The 17,611-nt window shown below is 44.5% G+C and overlaps 1 protein-coding gene and 1 long non-coding RNA gene across 2 annotated transcripts in view; one reads left to right on the forward strand and one right to left on the reverse strand.

The window, feature by feature from the left end:
- Positions 1-17,611, reverse strand: part of CSMD1 (CUB and Sushi multiple domains 1) — a 1,512,254-nt gene that overhangs the window by 593,810 nt on the left and 900,833 nt on the right. The gene's annotated exons all lie outside the window — the stretch shown is intronic.
- On the forward strand, positions 5,335-16,754 carry LOC115287373. The gene is made up of 4 exons (XR_003906458.1): positions 5,335-5,424; positions 13,293-13,355; positions 15,428-15,541; positions 16,666-16,754. It is a non-coding gene; the product is annotated as an uncharacterized LOC115287373 (long non-coding RNA).

Here is a 17,611-nt window from a genome sequence, read left to right on the forward strand (position 1 = left end):
GAGGCTTAAATTTATGTACTTATTTTAGGTCCTAACATCAAACATTTTAAGAAGTTGTACTTTTCTGGTCATTCCTAGAAGAAAAAAAAGTGAGGAGGCATTTCTGGGGAAGGAAGTAGAAAATAGTATCTTAACTTAAATTGTTTATGTTTTTAATATTTTAAATACATTATTGTTATGTACATTAAAATAATTTAACAATGTTCATATTAAAGTATAATATTTAATTTGAACAGTTATCATTTGCATAAAGGAAACTGGACCGACAGTAGCTGAAAGTATGCAGATCTGGGTCCAAATCTCTGCTAACAAGTGGGTAGGTGTGTAGTCTGGGTAAGTGACTTAACTCAGAACCTGTTAATTGCTCTGTGCAGTGAGTTTGCTGGGGTGTGGCAGGGAAGCGGGGGCCCAGGGCAGTGGTCGGCCACTGGCCGAGTGGAAAGGAGATGGGGTGTCAGATGTGACTGAACTCAGGTGCCATCGCTATCGACCTTTGCTTCGGAGTCAGCTCCTCACGGCTACACCCGTACCATGGTAGGTTGGGAATGTTAGCACCTAAGGGACTGCTGAATCCGTTTTTCAAAATGTTCTTCTTCACAGGATCTCTTTGATCATCCTACCTGTTTAGTGGGATATGGTGTTTCAAGAAGTCCCTTCTTGGCATAATCTAAAGGGGTCTGGCCTTGGACTTTGAACCTTACCCCCATTAGTATGATCATGTCATCTGACAAATCACTTAAGGCCACAAACGCAGTTGTTGAATCTGTCCAGTGACTGGGAGCCCCTCTCCTGTGAACTTCGCCAGGGGAAATGAGTGTGTGGAAGTGGTTTACAGACTTTGAAGATCTCTTCCCAACAGGGTAGATGGACGTGGTGTCCTAGTGGACATGGGATGTGCCACAGGGACGCCCCTTCCTGGAAGGACTGGCTGGTGCATCGTGCCCAGTGCCAGCCCCTTTCATGCTGAGCTCCAGACAGCCACCCTGCCCGTGGGCATACCCTCCAGGGGCCTTCCATGCCAAGGACCAGGGCACATGAGGGTATACAAGCCCGAGTGGAGTGAGTCCAACCCCGAGTCCCCTGTGGGTCGCTGGGGCTGTTTAGGACCTCCAGGAAACCCAGGACAGCTGCCTTCTCCTCCTTCCAAGGGTGTTAGCCCCAAAGGGTGTCCCCAGTGGGCATCCTGCTTCCTTAATGTCCACCTGCCTCGCAGAGAACCCTCAACAGGCACCAGGGGGCGCTCTTCTCCTCTCTGCTCCCTCCTCCTCTGACACCTTCCTCATCCTTACCTCCCTTTGGTGGGAAAACGAGATCTGGCTCGTGTCCTCACCGCAGTGCTACTGGCTGCAGTGACCCTGTCTGTCAGACTCCCCGGAACAATGTTCCAGTTTGAACTGGGGAACGCCTCCATGAGCGTCACCCATCATCACCGCCGTCTTGGGCTGAAATAACTTTGTATTGAAATTACTCAGGAGAGAAGAGATGAACGCACAATAAATAATGAACAGAAGGATCGGTGGAGATAATAAAGACCATAAAACTAAAGCAAATGTCACCCAAAATAAACAGATAAAACAAACAGAACTCAATGCACTCAGAAAATAAAGAGGAAGAAAAAGAGTAGCATTCAGAGCACGATAACGGTCTCTAAATACACAGGTCCTATCGGGGCACCTCATAAATTCTGGAATTCTGCAAAGAAGTGTGTGCAGTTGTGAGAAGGTAACTCTACCAAGGATTTTTTTCCAACAAGACCGTGCTGTGCTGCTGCAGAGAATCGGCTCCACTGAGTCCTAACGTGTCCCACGTTATTGTCTTCTAATTGCACAGCGCTGGTCTTCGGCGACATTCAAAGAAAGGCAGATGGCTTGGGCACTCCTCCAAGGTCTCCTCCTCCCATGTCCCCTCTTTTCCTCCATCCAGCATCCCCTTGCCCCTCCCCCCACCCTCCGCAGACCTGGACGGAGAGTTCCTCTCGCCAGAAAGATGCAGGACGTGACGGGGCGAGTAGCGCAGACAGATGGGAACACCTCCAGGAAGATCTCCAACCCAGGGCAATCCCTGCCAAGAGCTGAGGTTTTCCGTGGATACAAGTGTTCAGCCCATTCACTCCCAAGTCTCAGAATGGATGATAAAATCACATCTCCTGACTGACCACGATGCTAATTCTTGGTCAACCTCAGAAGTACGGAGTTGGGAACTCTGGAGCTGGGCCTGGCCTTCAAGCTACAAATTTTTAGCATGGCTACCTGGCTTTGCTTTTCTAAATTAATTAATTAATTAATTAATTTATTTATTTATTTATTTATTTATTTATTGTTGCCCTTTCTCTTCATTAGTTTGTTTTGTGGAGGAAGAGACAGTTGGACAAATGCTATCACTAGAGTCTGAGACTCACTGATCCATCCTGTCTAAAATCGTTTCTCAGTGATTCAGATTCAGCATCTTCAAACAGATATCATTAGTCCATCATTTTCTATGAGGACATTTAATAAGGTGAAAAGTTCCTAGGGATCATATTTTCAGATTAAGGGCAGAAATGATTGGGAAATAGCAACAGAGAGGCCATGTTATTCTTTCTTTCTTTCTTATCAGCTTCTTTTGCTATAACTCTCAGAGTTAGGTTAAACCCCACTTCCGGTAGTCTGGAAATTTGAGGGAACAAACACTATATCAAAATGACAACACTTTTTCATAACTATGTTTAAAATGGCAACACGGTAAGAGATAAATCTGTTTCTACATAATTCGACTGCTTTCTTAATCCTTTCCAAAGGGAACGTCCTTCCCTCCTATGTCCACGACTGGGTCCTGATCGAGCTCTGCCCTGGTGCTTCCCTGTCCCCGCCTCGCCCCCGTGAGGGGACATCAGGCCATCACATGTCCTCGTGCCCATTAGAACTGTTAGGAAGCCACGGCACTGCTCCTACAGCGGGCGTTCTGGGAGCTTCCAGAACCAATGTCTGACACAATGCCTTCCCTATGGCAGAGAGCTCAGTTCATCTCAAATCAATAAAATAAATGCACAACAGTTCCAGACAAAATTAACTTTCTAAGTACAGGGATAGAAACCACTCAGCGGAAACTGCTTCATGCATACACGGCAACCACTGATGCATCTCAAGGATCCAAGGATTGCAAATAAAGATATAAACCCTCTTTGTTGCACTTACGATTGACTCGGATTCTCATACTCTCATTAAAGTTATTAATTTAATATGAATGTATATATAGTATACGATATCAACATATAAAGTACTTAGGTAGATAACAGATCTACAAATCGAAGTATCTGAACTTGTCTCTTTCTCAGAAATATTCCTGTTCTCTTCGACTTGCAATTATTCAATTGTTTTTTATTTAATCTGGCAAGTAACCAGGTATATCCTATAAGCAATTAATCTTTTGTACTTAGGTTGTCTTTTTTATACTGTCCCCTTGGTAAATATGATTTTAAATTTCCATTTTTATGTCAATTTATTCTTGAATTGGTAGAAATGTCATTCTTCAGAAAAAATTTGTTTTGGTTCATGGGTTATTTGGCACATTTTCTGTTTGACTTTATCATTAGGGGGAAAAATTAAATTTTTGTTGTCTCTCCTAGAGTTCTGTCATTCTTTTTTGAAGAGAAAAATGCTTTGAAAATGATATTATTTTGAGCAATGCCAGTGGCTTGCATTTTTTACTGTAAAGCTCACTTTTTCTCCAAAAAACATTTACTCCATCATTTTTTAGATATGCTTTAAAAATATTCAATTGCTTCATTAATAGATCTAAGTAGTAGCACCCCAATCAAATTAACATTTATTCATTAGATTTCATTACTGTTTATAATAAGAATGTTCAAAATTCAGATTAAATACACATTAGAAAAATGTTTGGAGGCGTCCGGGTGGCTCAGTCAGTGAAGTGTCTGACTTCAGCTCAGGTCATGATCTGAAGGTTTACGGGTTCGAGCCCCGCGTCGGGCTCCCTGCTGACAGCTCAGAGCCCGGAGCTGCTTCGAATTCTCCGTCTCTCTGCCCCTCCCCTGCTCTATCTCACTCTCTGCCTCTCAAACATAAGCATGAAAAAACAACGCTGAAACTCCAAAGCGAAATGGCCCCATAGTTAGGCAAGCTAAGGGTCGGTACATGTGTTAAGGATGGACTCAATTTCCTATCAGCTTAATTAGTGTTAACGTATGTTTGGTGCAGACGCAACATGCTCCGATTACGGCTGGTGTCACGGACGATGGGCCCATTTTCCTATCCGAATCCGGACTGCGGACCTCCCCACGGGAGCTCAGCACCCCAAAAACACGGAGCCATAATTTCTCCTCTTCATGAGTAACTTTTTTTCCCTAGATTTCTGCTGCTTGATCAATTCCAGTATCACACAGCGGACTGCTTCGCTTCCCACCTTCATAAACGGAGACGAAGCGAGCCGCCACCGAACAAACTGAACGCTGAGCCAGAGAGCAGGCCCGGGAGTGGGGGTACTGAAGGGTCCCCGGGCGCCCCGCCGTCCTCTCAGGGCGTGGCGACACAAACCCCTCCGTCTAACCGTGGTACTGCCCCGTGGCCCCTCCCCCACCCGGACGGCGGCCCTGGGACCCGCCACGTGCCCGCCACACGGTGCACACCTGGGAGAAAGGGCGGCTTACGAGCCGGGCCCAGCAACACACTCGCACCGGTAACCAGCGCTGAGGTAACTGCACCACCGACAGCTGCGGGACGGGCCTTCGGGCTCTCCATTCGCAGCTCCTTCCCGTCCTCACCCCTCCCCAGGGGTGGCACTCACCCCTCCCCAGCAGCAGCGCCCCAATAAAACGCCCAGGTCAGGAGGTGAAGCCTAGAACGGATGAAAGACGCAGGCGCAGGAGCATGAGGGGGCAGGGCGGGGCCTGCGGACTGACCGGCTGACGCTGCGTCAGGGGGCGGAGCCTCTGCTTCCCGCTCTGCTCTGGGGGGAGCCCAGGGGAAAGCGACGCTCCACAGAAGGGCAAAGCCCAGCCTGCTCCTCCTGTCCTGAATCTGAGAACAGCCATGAGCACGGTGAGCTGTGGCTTCCCCGCCACCAGGTCTCTGGTCAGTTCTCCACCTGCACCCCCGAACGGTGCGGGGCTCGGCTCCTCCTGCAGAACGGGGCCCCGCCCCCGTGTGTCCCCTCCAGCCCTTGTTCACAGGCTTCCTGGTGTCCTGTCTTGTATCTAAACTCTCACCGTAACAAACCCTCCCAGACCTCTGATCCCACACAACTGCTGACATCAATACTTCAATAGACTATTATGACCGTTCAGTGGTTATTACTGCTAATGTTTAAAATTGCTGTGCATTTGACGGGAGCAGAGGGCTGTGTATGCATCCTGTTATCCCGTCGCAGTGTTGCAGGAGTTCTGCTATTATGACGATCACTTCCAGCAAAATCACGAGTTACAGTGAGGTTAGTTGCGTTGTCCTGGGTTACATGCCACTGGCAGAGCCGCTTAGGGAGCTGACCCCCGATTCTTCTCCAGGAGAGTCGCTGCCTCCTTCATACCATGCATCCCTCAGTTAACCGCTTTGCATTGGAAACTTCTCATTATGAATAGTTTGTTACTACAACTAAGATGTGACCCTTAAATACCGTAAAACCTCGGGTCGTGAGTAGCTTGTTTGGCAGGTGTTCCACATGAAGGGAAAACATTTCTGATAAATCTTAACTTGACAAATAAGTGATGTGCAATACGTGATGCCAAATGTCACATGATCACAAGCGAGCCAACAGTTCTCTCTCTCTCTCTCTCTCTCTCTCTCTCTCTGCGGGATTGTGAGTGATTTTCTCCCATGCTCCAATGCTCCGTTTCAGGCCGCAGGGTTTGGCAGAAATCCACAGTGATTTTGCAGAACATTGGAAGGCGCCCACAACTGGCACTTGTGTATTTTGTCACTTCAAAATGCCTATGGGCAGTCCCTTGCTTTTCCAGACAAGAGTGAGCTTAGGAATTCTTGCTTCATTCCAGGTCAGGCTGCCTGCAGACGTAGACCCTGTCTTCAGCTGCCTTATTGCCAGTTACACAAAATACAGTCTATGACCAGAGTTTATTAATACTGTGCTATAATCAACATCCGTGCGAGCGTAAACAATGGTCCCCATGAAGAAAAACGTTCCATTGAGCCAGGAGACAGCAGTGATTTCCTTAGTGATCGTGAACGTCGTCCTGCACACTAACCCTCCTCTCTCTCCCTCACATCAGACGTGAAGGTTTTCAAAGTGCAGAATAATTTCTTTTTCTTTATATTTTTTTTATTTTTAAATCATTTTGTATTATAGTACAGTATTATAATTGTTATATGAATATTTTGGGTTGTGGAATGAGTCATCTGGGTTCCATTATTTCTTCTGGGGGAATTCACTTTGATATTCACAAGTGCTTTGGATTACAAGCATGTTTCTGGAACGAACTATGCTTGCAAACCAAGGTTTTACTGTCTTTGTATACGAGTAGACATGTCCTCTTACAACATTAAATTTTCAAAGTCATATTGTCACTTGATCCTGAATAATTATTAAAGAAGTGCTTTAATGAATTCATAGGTTAGTTACTTCAACTCAAATATCCGTTAACATTGATTTTATTCTAAGAAAATATGTGCACTGAGTCACACAGCATTGACTTTGTTTTCCTTCCCTATAGAACGTGTTTATTTATGACAAAGTAGTATGGACATGGCCCAGATATTGGGAAAACCTAAAAATTACCAGAAAGAAAACAGAAGTGACTGAAAAACTCATCGAAAGAGGACCACCATTTTTATTATTTGTGTATTTATTTCCAACCCTATGTGCATTGTGTATATGAGTTAATAGGATCATAAAGACACACATGATATTCACAGAACACAATCAAAAGTGTAAATACATTCTTATTCTGCTTTTATGACTTCTTTGAGCATTTTTCCTTGTCATTACATAGTTTCTTTTTTTAATTAGATTTATTGACCTATCTGTATACTTTTGGAAAAAAATGCTTTCCACATGTTTAGTTCATTCAGTCAGACACTAGCTTTTTCTCGCTTCTTACAATTGTCTATAACACCAAACACCTTGTGACCACATCAGCAAATTCTGACCACTTTCGTGGAATACATTGCTAGAATTGATATTCTTTCATCTCCACTAATAAACTGATTTTTGGAAAAACTGTACATGTTTACCTCAGTAGCTTATTTAAGAATATCTTGACTATAACACCTTTGCCAACACTGAATTTAACCTTAAAAAAATGTTTACTAAGCTGGTAGTTGAAAAATGGTATACATGTTTATACGCATTTAAAGTAATAAATGTGGTTCTTCATCTATTCTTTGAGATGTCATACTATCATTATCTCCTGATACATACATTATTTTATTTATTTTATGGGAGCTTCTCATGATTTTATATATTCTATAAAATATATATGAATATGTAATATTCATATATGTATTCTAAAATAATTATTATATATCTGTAGAAAGAAATAACTATTGTCTTTTCTTTATTAGGCTCTTTTGCCAGCAGCTCCCCTGGTAAGTCTGTCCATGCTCAGCTATTCCTACATTGTCTGTTAGGTTTTATGATGACCTTGAACATGGACCCTGAGCAAAACTGACCACTGAGTTTTAGAAACTACATTATCAGATTTCATTGTTATGATTTATTTTTTAGCAACCAGAATCTTTTCTTTGTTGGAGAAATCATCCTGTCTAAAGCTGGTGTTATAAGTGATCTTTCAGATCTGAAAAGTCTCAGCTATTTATTGCCAATACTGTGCAATGTTAAAAGAATTTACTGTTGACATTTTTGTTGGTTGACTATCAGAATGTCTTAGTTTAACGTCACTAAATTGAAAGAGGAAGCTTTCATACGTGAAGTTATATTATCGAATCAATGATCGTGTCCAGGTGGTCGAAGATTCGTGTCGGATACCCACAAACACTAGGTTATTGGATTCATTACCAACTTAAAGGGTAATTACAATAAAAGTGTTTATTGGAAGGAAGGCAATTAACTTTATTTGTCTCTGTGTGCTTAACAAATCATGGACCTCAATTAAGTAATATAATTCCCTGTGATTTAAGTTGTCAGAGGTAAGAACATTCTAGATTTAAAAAAAATTTTTTTATGATTTTTATTTATTTTTGAGAGAGAGAGCACGCAAGCAGGAGAGGGTCAGAGAGGGAGGGAGGTACAGAATCCAAAGCAGGCTCCAGGCTCTGAGCTAGCTGTCAGCACAGAGCCTGATGCGGAGCTCAAACCCATGAACCATAAGATCATGACCTGAGCCAAAGTTGGATGTTCAACTGACTGAGCCACCCAGGCACCCCAGAACATTCTAGATTTAACTTGGACCACTTTGGGTTTGAAATACTTTTCCATTAGCTCTGTAGTGATTTATTGTTGTTGTTGTTTTTTCCCCAAAGAAGTTATTTCAGGTCATTTCCTTCAAAAAATAGGGGATGGAGGGGGCCAAGAGATACAAGAGAGGATAAAGAGGAGACATCAGTTGGAGAGACTCTGGAGAAAGGGAGAAGATTAAAAACAGAGAGAGAGAGTGACATCACATGCCCCGGAAACAACTGTTCTCCTTCCCCATCTTCCATGTGTTACAACGTAGGAAGTATTCACAGGGTTGTACACATAATTATCTCAGAATAGCCACGCTTTCCAATAAAGATGTTGAGTCTTTTTCCCTCAATACACTCTTCCTATTTTACCCCATGGAGAGATTTTTCCACTGCCATTTGCATGGCTTTCCCGGCTGGACCACGAGGAGAAACCGCCAGACCTGGTAGGACATGCGCCCACTTTGTGCAGTGTCTGGTCCAGCAGCCGGGGGGGGGGGGGGGCTGTGCTCCTAGTCCAGAGCGGAGCCTCGGTGTCACTTCTGAAACTGTCTGAAATCCTCTCTTTCTCCTCAATTAAATGAAGGGCTTGAATTTCAAGGAAGCTGATATTCCGTGTCCTCATGTTTGTTCTAGGCAGACAATGTGGATGGTATTTACCCCAGAGCAGGGCTCCAGCTTTCCGTCTACAGTTTATGACAGGGTGGACTTCTGTGTCTTCTTCTGGACAGTAAGGGCACTAGTGCATCTCTTGCAAGAGCAGTGCTGTGCATGGAGAGCAAGTTCACAGTGGGAAGCACACTGTTAGGCAGAGCCACTGGGGGAAAGTGGACAAGTGTGAGCTGTGAGCATCGCTCACATAGAATGTGCTCTGTCCTTGTGCTGGGCATCTGGCACGCACTGGTCTGTATATGCTGTGGTCAGATGTTTGCGTCCACCGTCTAATTCGCACATTGAAGTCCTAACCCCCAGTGTGACAGTGTTGGGAGGCGAGGCGTTCTGTAGGTGATTAGGGAATGAAATTCATGCCTTTCCGGAAGAGGTCCCGGAGAGATGCCTTGTCACCTTCTGCTATCTGGGAACCAGAGAATGGGCCCTCACCAGAAACCGGATCTTCCCGCCTTCCAGAACCCTGAGGAATAAATATCTGTTGATTCTGAGCCAGCGCAATGGAAATGTGTTATAGCATCCTGAAGAGACAAAGACGCACACTGAGGGCACGCCCGGGTCTGCATTTATCAAACCCTTGACTCTTTTCATAAGAAAAGCTTCACACTGAGACAACATTGATTTTGGAGTCCGATGTGAGATCTCATTGTCCTCCTGAAACTCATTATTGCCGTCATCTTGTCAGGTTAAGATGTCCCAAAACCTCAGGTACCTCTTCTGTTTAATAAAGATGAAGTCTCCTGCCTCACAGAGATGTGAAGTGTAATTGAGAGAACAAATCACAGCACCTGGTGTGACGCCTGCCTCATCTCGGACGTGCAAAGCACTTGAAAAATACTTTGCAACAGGAGGGAGAACTTTCCAGTTCCCGATTACATTCATTGCAAAGTGTTACTGTCACTCCTTTCTTCGGCTTCTTTCCTTAACTTCCCCACAGACAGGAATCCGGGGAGGAAATTGTAAACACCCTGAGTGCAGTCCCCAAGGAATTAGGACCAGATCCTGTTAACTTGATCTCTAGCAGAGAAATTAGTATGTGTTTCTCATTAAAAAGAAACACACAAAAGAATAATAAATAAACCAACAAAACTGTCCAGTAAAGTAATTGTTTCTAGATTAAAAAAAACATATTTTAGTAACAAACTCCCCATAAAAAATATATGTACATATATACATATATGGTATATAGATTATGAGACAGTAACAGATGATCTTAAAAAATAAAGGAATAAACACCATATTTTAAACGCAAATAGAAATGAGATAGCATTTTTCAACCAGCAAATCAGTAAGCATGTTCCTTTTTTCAAAGTATTTTTTAACATTATTAATTTTATTTTTGAGAGACAGTGTGTGTGACAGAGGGGCAGAGAGAGAGAAAATCCCAGTCTCTGTCAGTGCAGAGCCTGACAGGAGGCTCGAACCCATGACCTGAGTTGAAATCAGGAGTCAGGCATTTAATGCCTGAGCCCCCCAGGCACCCCCAAGATATTCTTACACACACCTGGTTAGGTGGACAAAGTACATCTTCTCTAAAACTCCATGTATCCCTATGGATGCAGAATGTTGGCCAAAAGATCCTAATTCTAGCAATCATAGAAGAAACAGAGTAGAGGAAAGAGGTATCCTGCTGGAATATGTCTTTGGGGCAACTTCCAGTCCCCCCTCTTCTGTTTGTCACACTGATAGAAGGTGTCCCGGCACAAGGTGAGCTATTTGCAAAAGCTCTTCAAAGCATCCCCCTGTCCTTTCAGACCGGGTGAGGACAGGTCACAGCAAATGCTGTGACAGTCATTTCTCCCCTGCCACGGCAGGCTTTTCTGTGCCCGTAGCCAGCCACTGTCCCCGGTTCTCCAGGCCTGCCCGTCTGACCCCTGATGGCCTCTCACAGTAGGAGACCTCTGTGCCCCAGGCTTTTGTTCTTTTGCACAAAGGATGACCAAGCATTCCTCTCTGCTTACCCATGGGCCGGCTCAGAGGGTGCCTAGCGGTAGGCATCATGTACATGGAGCGCAGGGGGGCCTGGCCCCGTGGGGGGCACTTGTAAAGCCTTCAGAAACCGGCCTGCTCACAGCAGCCCACAAAACGTGAACACCTGACACTGTGCCTCTTGAACAACAGGAGGAGGAGAAGCCCTGAAAGCATCTGTTTCTTTGTCTGGTCTCTGCACATCCAGACACTTCTCACTCAGCTCCAAAGTCCAATCCTTCGTCCCTCAGACCAGGGATGTGGGGCACCTCCACCTGCGCCTCCCCACTGAGGATGGCGGGAACTGACTGGACAACCTCTCCACTCAGCTCCTTACAGTCAGCCCTGGCCAAGGACTCACCAGGATTACAGCACAGAACCCAGGACAGTGTGTCAGCACACATGACCCCTCAGTCTGGCTTCAGCCACCAGGAATAAGACAACGTCCCGCCTTCCAGCGCATGTGTCAGAGACAAATCACTTTCAGAAGTGTTTCTTTATGAATTCTAATGGTATTTTCTGCTCCGCATGTTCCCTCCTTCTTTACTTTTATCTTAATTTTTCTTATTTTGTAAGTACTATTATTTTGCTGTTTTCCTCCAATGCTTTGAGGAAGCCTCATTAATTTCATTAAGTGGTATATTAAATCAAACTTAATGTGGTGATAAAGAAGGACAGAATTGTAAAATCTTTACATGGCAATAATAAAATTTCCCTCCGAATGAGCCATCTTAAGCCACTTTTGAGTAGTTAATTACAGGGCATCTTCTGAGAGGTGCTGGATGAGGGAATCAAGAGAGTGAGGAACCTGTTTCGCAGTGGATGTGAGTGATGAAAAAACACTGATAAACGGAAGGGCCACGGAAGCATGTAGACACTTCCCTTTTCCTTTCTCTCCTACCATCACCAAGACCCACGAGAGCCTGTTTAAAGGGCGTGGATTTAGTGTAGGGATTTGTCAGAAGCCTAAGCAAATGCCTGTTGGAAGAGATGGAAATGCAGGTATCTTCAATTTGGGGAGGCAAACATTTGAAGGCAAAAATAAATTTAAATATAATGGAATCAGACTTCCATAAAAGTTAAGATGAGCCTGAAAGTGGATGTAATAGTTTGAAGCCACAATAGCTAAGGAATCAACATACTGCTTAATTTTTTTTTTTAATTTATTTTTGAGAGACAGAGAGAGACAGCACGAGCAGGGGAGGGTCAGAGAGAGAGGGAGACACAGAATCCGAAACAGGTTCCAGGCTCTGAGCTAGCTGTCAGCACAGAACCGGACGCGGGGCTCAAACCCACAAATCGTGAGATCTGACCTGAGCCGAAGCCGGATGCCCAACCGACTGAGCCACCCAGGCCCCCCACTGCTTAAAATTTTTAATCTTGACTAAATCTAAGACAGTATCTGCCCCAAACTAAGATCTAAAATCATTTTTTCACGAAAAAATTGCACTCCCTTGTTTTTTACTTTTTCTGTGATCTATGAAGGTTTTTACCAACTGCCCATATACTCCAATTTTTGCCATTAACAACTCTATAAAAAAACCCACAGGGGACAAAGTCCCTATGAGTATAAATGTTCAACTGAGGCATGAGGCGTGTGGTAGCACAGAGTTCTGTAAATTGCTTTTTTCTGGATTCCTGGTTGTGAATTAAGGTTCTTCTAGGTTACGTTTTCTAATTATGTCGTTATGCAAAATATAAATTTTTGCTTTGGTTTATGTTCCGAACAAGGGGGAGACCAAGGGGAAGACGAGGTGCTGCAGACCGGGGCGAATGAAGTTGCGAAGGAAAATGCCTTGGTTTGGGTGTGGCGAGTTCGATTTGGCTACTACTAGACATGGAGCCAAGAACTGGGTCACGTGAGGGAGACCGCCCTGCAGGGACTTATCGGCCTCTGGACACAACGGGAGATGATGGCAGGAGCCATGGTAGCCGTCCTCAAAGAGCCACGCACTTGGCGGAGGTCACCAGGACCCTTCAAGGGGACTATTAGACCAAAGTTTCCATTTTCATCCTAAGATATGTGCTTGTTTCACTGTGTACAAAAGCTAGAGTCTTTGCACGAATCGGGACGGTGGTGCCCACGAGCTGTCACAGCCACCGTGTCCCCATGACACTCAAGTTCACTTAAGAATCCCAAGGATGAAGCAAGGGAAATAGTTAATTTCATGAAATCTCAGCTCTTTAGCGCATGTCCTCTTGGTGTTCTGCTTGGAGAAACAGGGAGCATTTACTAAGGACTCCTGCCGCATGACGATGTGGTTGGTGTTGTCTTGAGGAGAAAGCTTATGTGGTCTTTGATTTCAGGGACGATCGGGCTGCTTTTCCATGGACACCATCTGTACTTGAAGGAAAGACTAAGGGACTCTGGTGAGTGTCCTGGTTGTTGTTACTCGTAGTGCAAACTCCGCATTCTGGCAAGGGTGTGTCCCCTCCTGCTTCTGTTGGTCTGAACACCACACCACAGGCAGCTCACCTGAGGTCTCAGACGCTCAAAGGAGGAGGCTCAGCTGACTTCCTACCCCAGGGGGCCTTCCCAGGCCCTTCCACCAGGTCCATTCTGGTTGCTAATGAGGTCAAGCTGCTGTGGGTGTGGCCGGAGGTCTCTGTCTTCTAGCCTAGTCGGGTCCTGTTGTGTGGCCCCATCCGCCTTCAGTGCAGTGGGGAATCTCCCTCATGTTCAGTTTCTCACATAGTCTCTTTTCCTAGGAAGGACCCAGGGGCGGGGGGCTCATTTCAGGGAGGGGGGAATGGCTCTATTCTGAAGCCAGCTGTGCCAGAGGATATAGCCTAATCACAGGAGGGACAAGTCATATTTACTCAGTGGGTGTGGTGATCCTGGGGCCATCCTGAATAACACTTCTCTTTAGATATTCAGATTTTCACAACTGGGTGTTAGGTGATAATCTTTTGAAAATGAAGGGTCAGCTATTGTCCCTGTAAAATAACCAGCTGATATTTTTGCTGATGATGAAATTTGAGTTTTCAAGCAAATATTAGAATTTTAGAAATCCAGTATCTACCTCTGATCTTTATAATTTTCAATACTTAGAATTGTCTGAGAAAATGGTGATAATAACAGATGTAATTTTAAAAGATATTGTACAGTATATATTCTCATTTAGATATTGATACGAACAAATAGAAAATCTGAAAAACTCAGTGAACCCATAACTGTATAATGATCCATGCACTATACACTGAAACCATGCAAATGTATGAGTCATTCAAAATGCAAAATCAAACAATGGATTTTATCATAACAGAGCATAAAAGCTTTATAAGGTTTAAGATTCTACATAGTCACTAGATTTAAGAAACATTTATTAAGTGTATAGTATTAAAAATATACAATAATTATCTAAAAAGACTTAAAATATTTCTCTATTTTACAAATAGCTACCTATATGCACTGTGAATTTCTTCTTCCACTTTAACCAAAATAACAAGGCACAGTGTGTTTAATATAGAAGTAGATGTGAATACCAGCCTCTCCCTCTGAGCCCAATGTTAAAATGTGTTTCACACATGTAAAATAGTTTATTCTTCAAACTACTTTTTTTGTCTTTGTTTCTGGAAAAAATAATTAGTCTCATAAAACATGACATTCTGTTAACTTTAATGGATTTATTATTATCAATTTAAGTGAAATGAACATTTAAAAATTTCTCTAAATGTAATTTCACCAGCTACAATGCACACACACAGAGGTGTTTGGGATTCTCAGTAACCCCCCCGTCTAAAGGGCTTGTGAACCTCTGCTCCAGGCTCCAAGAGTAAACAGACCAGTGAATGAGGAATGACCTCTGTGCCAGGCTTCCTGTGCAAATGGGGCGTTCACACTGGTGCCATGGCTAGAATTCAGGACTCCATGAACTCAAATTTAAAAACGTAACTTCTACTTGAAAATAAGGCTCCCCTTCATTCCTGAGTGTAGGCAACAAGCCGTGATGCACTTAGCAGTAGCCGTCCCAGGGGGCCCGCAGAAAGCGCAGGCGTCTTCCCATCTCAGTAGGCAGCTAGCACAGGTACCGCAAAATCCAATGTTCCGATTCAGAGCATCGTAGCTATTAGACTCACCACTGGGCCCTCTTTAGTAAAGAAGCACCTTCATCACTACTTACAAATTCTCTTTTAACTATGTTGATGACTGGGGGCGCTGGGGTGACTCAGTCAGTTAAGTGTCCGACTTCAGCTCAGGTCATGATCTCATAGCTCATGAGTTCGAGCCCCGCGTTGGGCTCTGTGCTGACAGCTCAGAGCCTGGAGCCTGCTTCGGATTCTGTGTCGGCCTCTTTCTCTGCCCCTTCCCTATTCACACTCTGTCTCTGTCTTTCTCAAAAATAAATAAACATTAAAAAAAATTTAAATATGTTGATGACAGTTCAACTAGTTTTGTTTGTCTCCAATTATTTTTTTATGCGTTTACTTCTTATTCTAAGATGTTCATGCATCAACTCATTCAAACGGTTGGAGGAGCCCAGGAACGATGCTGAGAACCCCAGAAGATGAGTTTTCAGCAAGGGATGCTGAGGCGTGAGCAGCTAAGAGAAGCAGTAAGGGAGCTGGTGGTACCCCTGAGCCTGCGTGAGGGGATTGTTTTGAGGAAGCACAAGGGATAAGCAGAGTTGTGCACTGCTGGGAAGGCCCAGCACACTGAGGGCTAGGGAATGCCATTGGATTTGGCAACTTGCAGGACATTGGTGACCTTGACAAGAGTGGTTTCATTCCCATGATGGGGACAGAGGAGGCTTCACCGAAGGGACCTAGAAACATGAGGAATCTAGGTGCCGTATAGGCCTCACCTCTGACAATTTTTGTTGGGAAGTGAGGGTGGAAGCTGGCGGAGATTGTAGGGCCTGGGGATGCTGTTGTAGTCTTCCCCTGACACCAGATAGCAAGCTTGTGTCCAATGGAAATGATCTAGAGAAGAGGACACTGATGCTTCAGGAGAGAGAAGGTGACAAGTCCTGGAATCAGGACAAGGGGTTGGACTTGGGGGACCAGTAGAGAGCCTGGACTCCAGGAAGCAGAGGTGGTCATCATGGCAACCGGAGGGAAGGCAGAGGGAGATGCTTGTGCTGCGGTGTTCTTAGTGAAAATCTCAGGAGAACGTGGGAGGACACGAAGACCATCAGTCCGGAAATTTCTTATGGACTCTGACACTATTTCAGCCACCTATCCATCTATAGTGGTTTTTAAAAATACATCCACCGTTATTTAACACTTCCATCAAAAAGGAGTCCCTAATGCCCCTCCCCTTGACCTTGTGACCCATTGGGCTGAATAGAAAGGAGTGGAAGTAATTGAGTGTAAATTTGGGGATGAGGTTCCCAAAAAGGCACTGCATGTTCCTGCTTGCTTTCTCTTTCTGTCTTTTTCTCTCTGTCTCTGCCTCTGTCTGTCTCTTTTTCTCTCTGTGTCTGATTTCTCCTCTCAGGAAATTATTGGCCATGTCATAAAGACCCTCAAGCAGCCCCTGGAAATTTTCTCTGCTATAGACTGAATGTTTGTGCCCCCCCCCCCAAATTCCCATGTTTGAACACCAACCCCCCTTATGATTTGGAGATGGGGGGCCTTTGGCAGGCAATTAGCTCTTGAGACTAGAGCCCAACAATGAGATTGATATCCTTATGGAAGGAGAAACTAGAGAGCTTTCTCTCCCTCTTCACCACATGAGGACACAGAAAGAAGGTGGCCGTCTGCAAGCCACAGAGTCCTGTCAGCAGATACTTTGATCTAGGACTTCCCAGCCTCCAGAACTCGGAGAAATAAATCCTTGCAGTTTAAACCACCCATGATATTTTTCTGGAGCCGCTCAAAATGACCAAAGCACCCACCTAGTGAGGGTTTAAGGTCTCCTGACAGCAGCCATTAGGACACCAATGTGTTCTGCCAATATCCATGCCAATCAGCTGTGTTGGAATCAGGCCATCCAGCCACAGCTGAGCCTTCAGATGGTCATAATCCTGGTCAACACCTTGACTGCAAATTTATGAGAATCCTGAGTTGGAATGACCCAGCTAAATTGCTTCTAGTGCCCTCACCTACAAAATACATGGGATAATTGATGTTTGGGTGTAAGTCACTAAATTTAAGGTCATTTATTAGGTAGCAATACAACTACTGTAGCCCACCCTCCACCTGACATTGGTCCCTAGGATTAAAGGGGGTCAGGTGACTTTTGACAATGGCAGGGCCTGCACTTAGCGGGAAGTGTGCAGCTGGGTGGGACGTGGGAAGCTAGGGACCGCACAGCCCTCTGTAACAGATGACTTTCTTACCAGAACTTGAGTCCAGTGTTCCTGAATCTTCATGTTTTCAAGAGAATAGGAAACCTAGATATCTGTATGAAATTTCTTACAAGTGTGGGCAATCATGCCTTTTTTATTTTATGCCAGAGAAGTGTGATCCACTCGTGTTTCTGATTTATGGGAGGCACAAGCTGTGCATTTACCTACAGGCCCCTCAAGAGCCGGCAGCACATGCCTGCCTGTTTCCGCCTCCTGAGCCTTAATCATTACCAGGCCCTCCAATGTAAATAGCAGCTATGTGAGCTCCTATTGTACTTCTTTAAATGCTTATTTATTTTTGAGAGAGAGAGGGAGGGAGAGAGCACCAGCAAG

Source organism: Suricata suricatta, chromosome 1, assembly GCF_006229205.1.
Source record: "Suricata suricatta isolate VVHF042 chromosome 1, meerkat_22Aug2017_6uvM2_HiC, whole genome shotgun sequence".
Lineage (NCBI taxonomy): Eukaryota > Metazoa > Chordata > Mammalia > Carnivora > Herpestidae > Suricata > Suricata suricatta.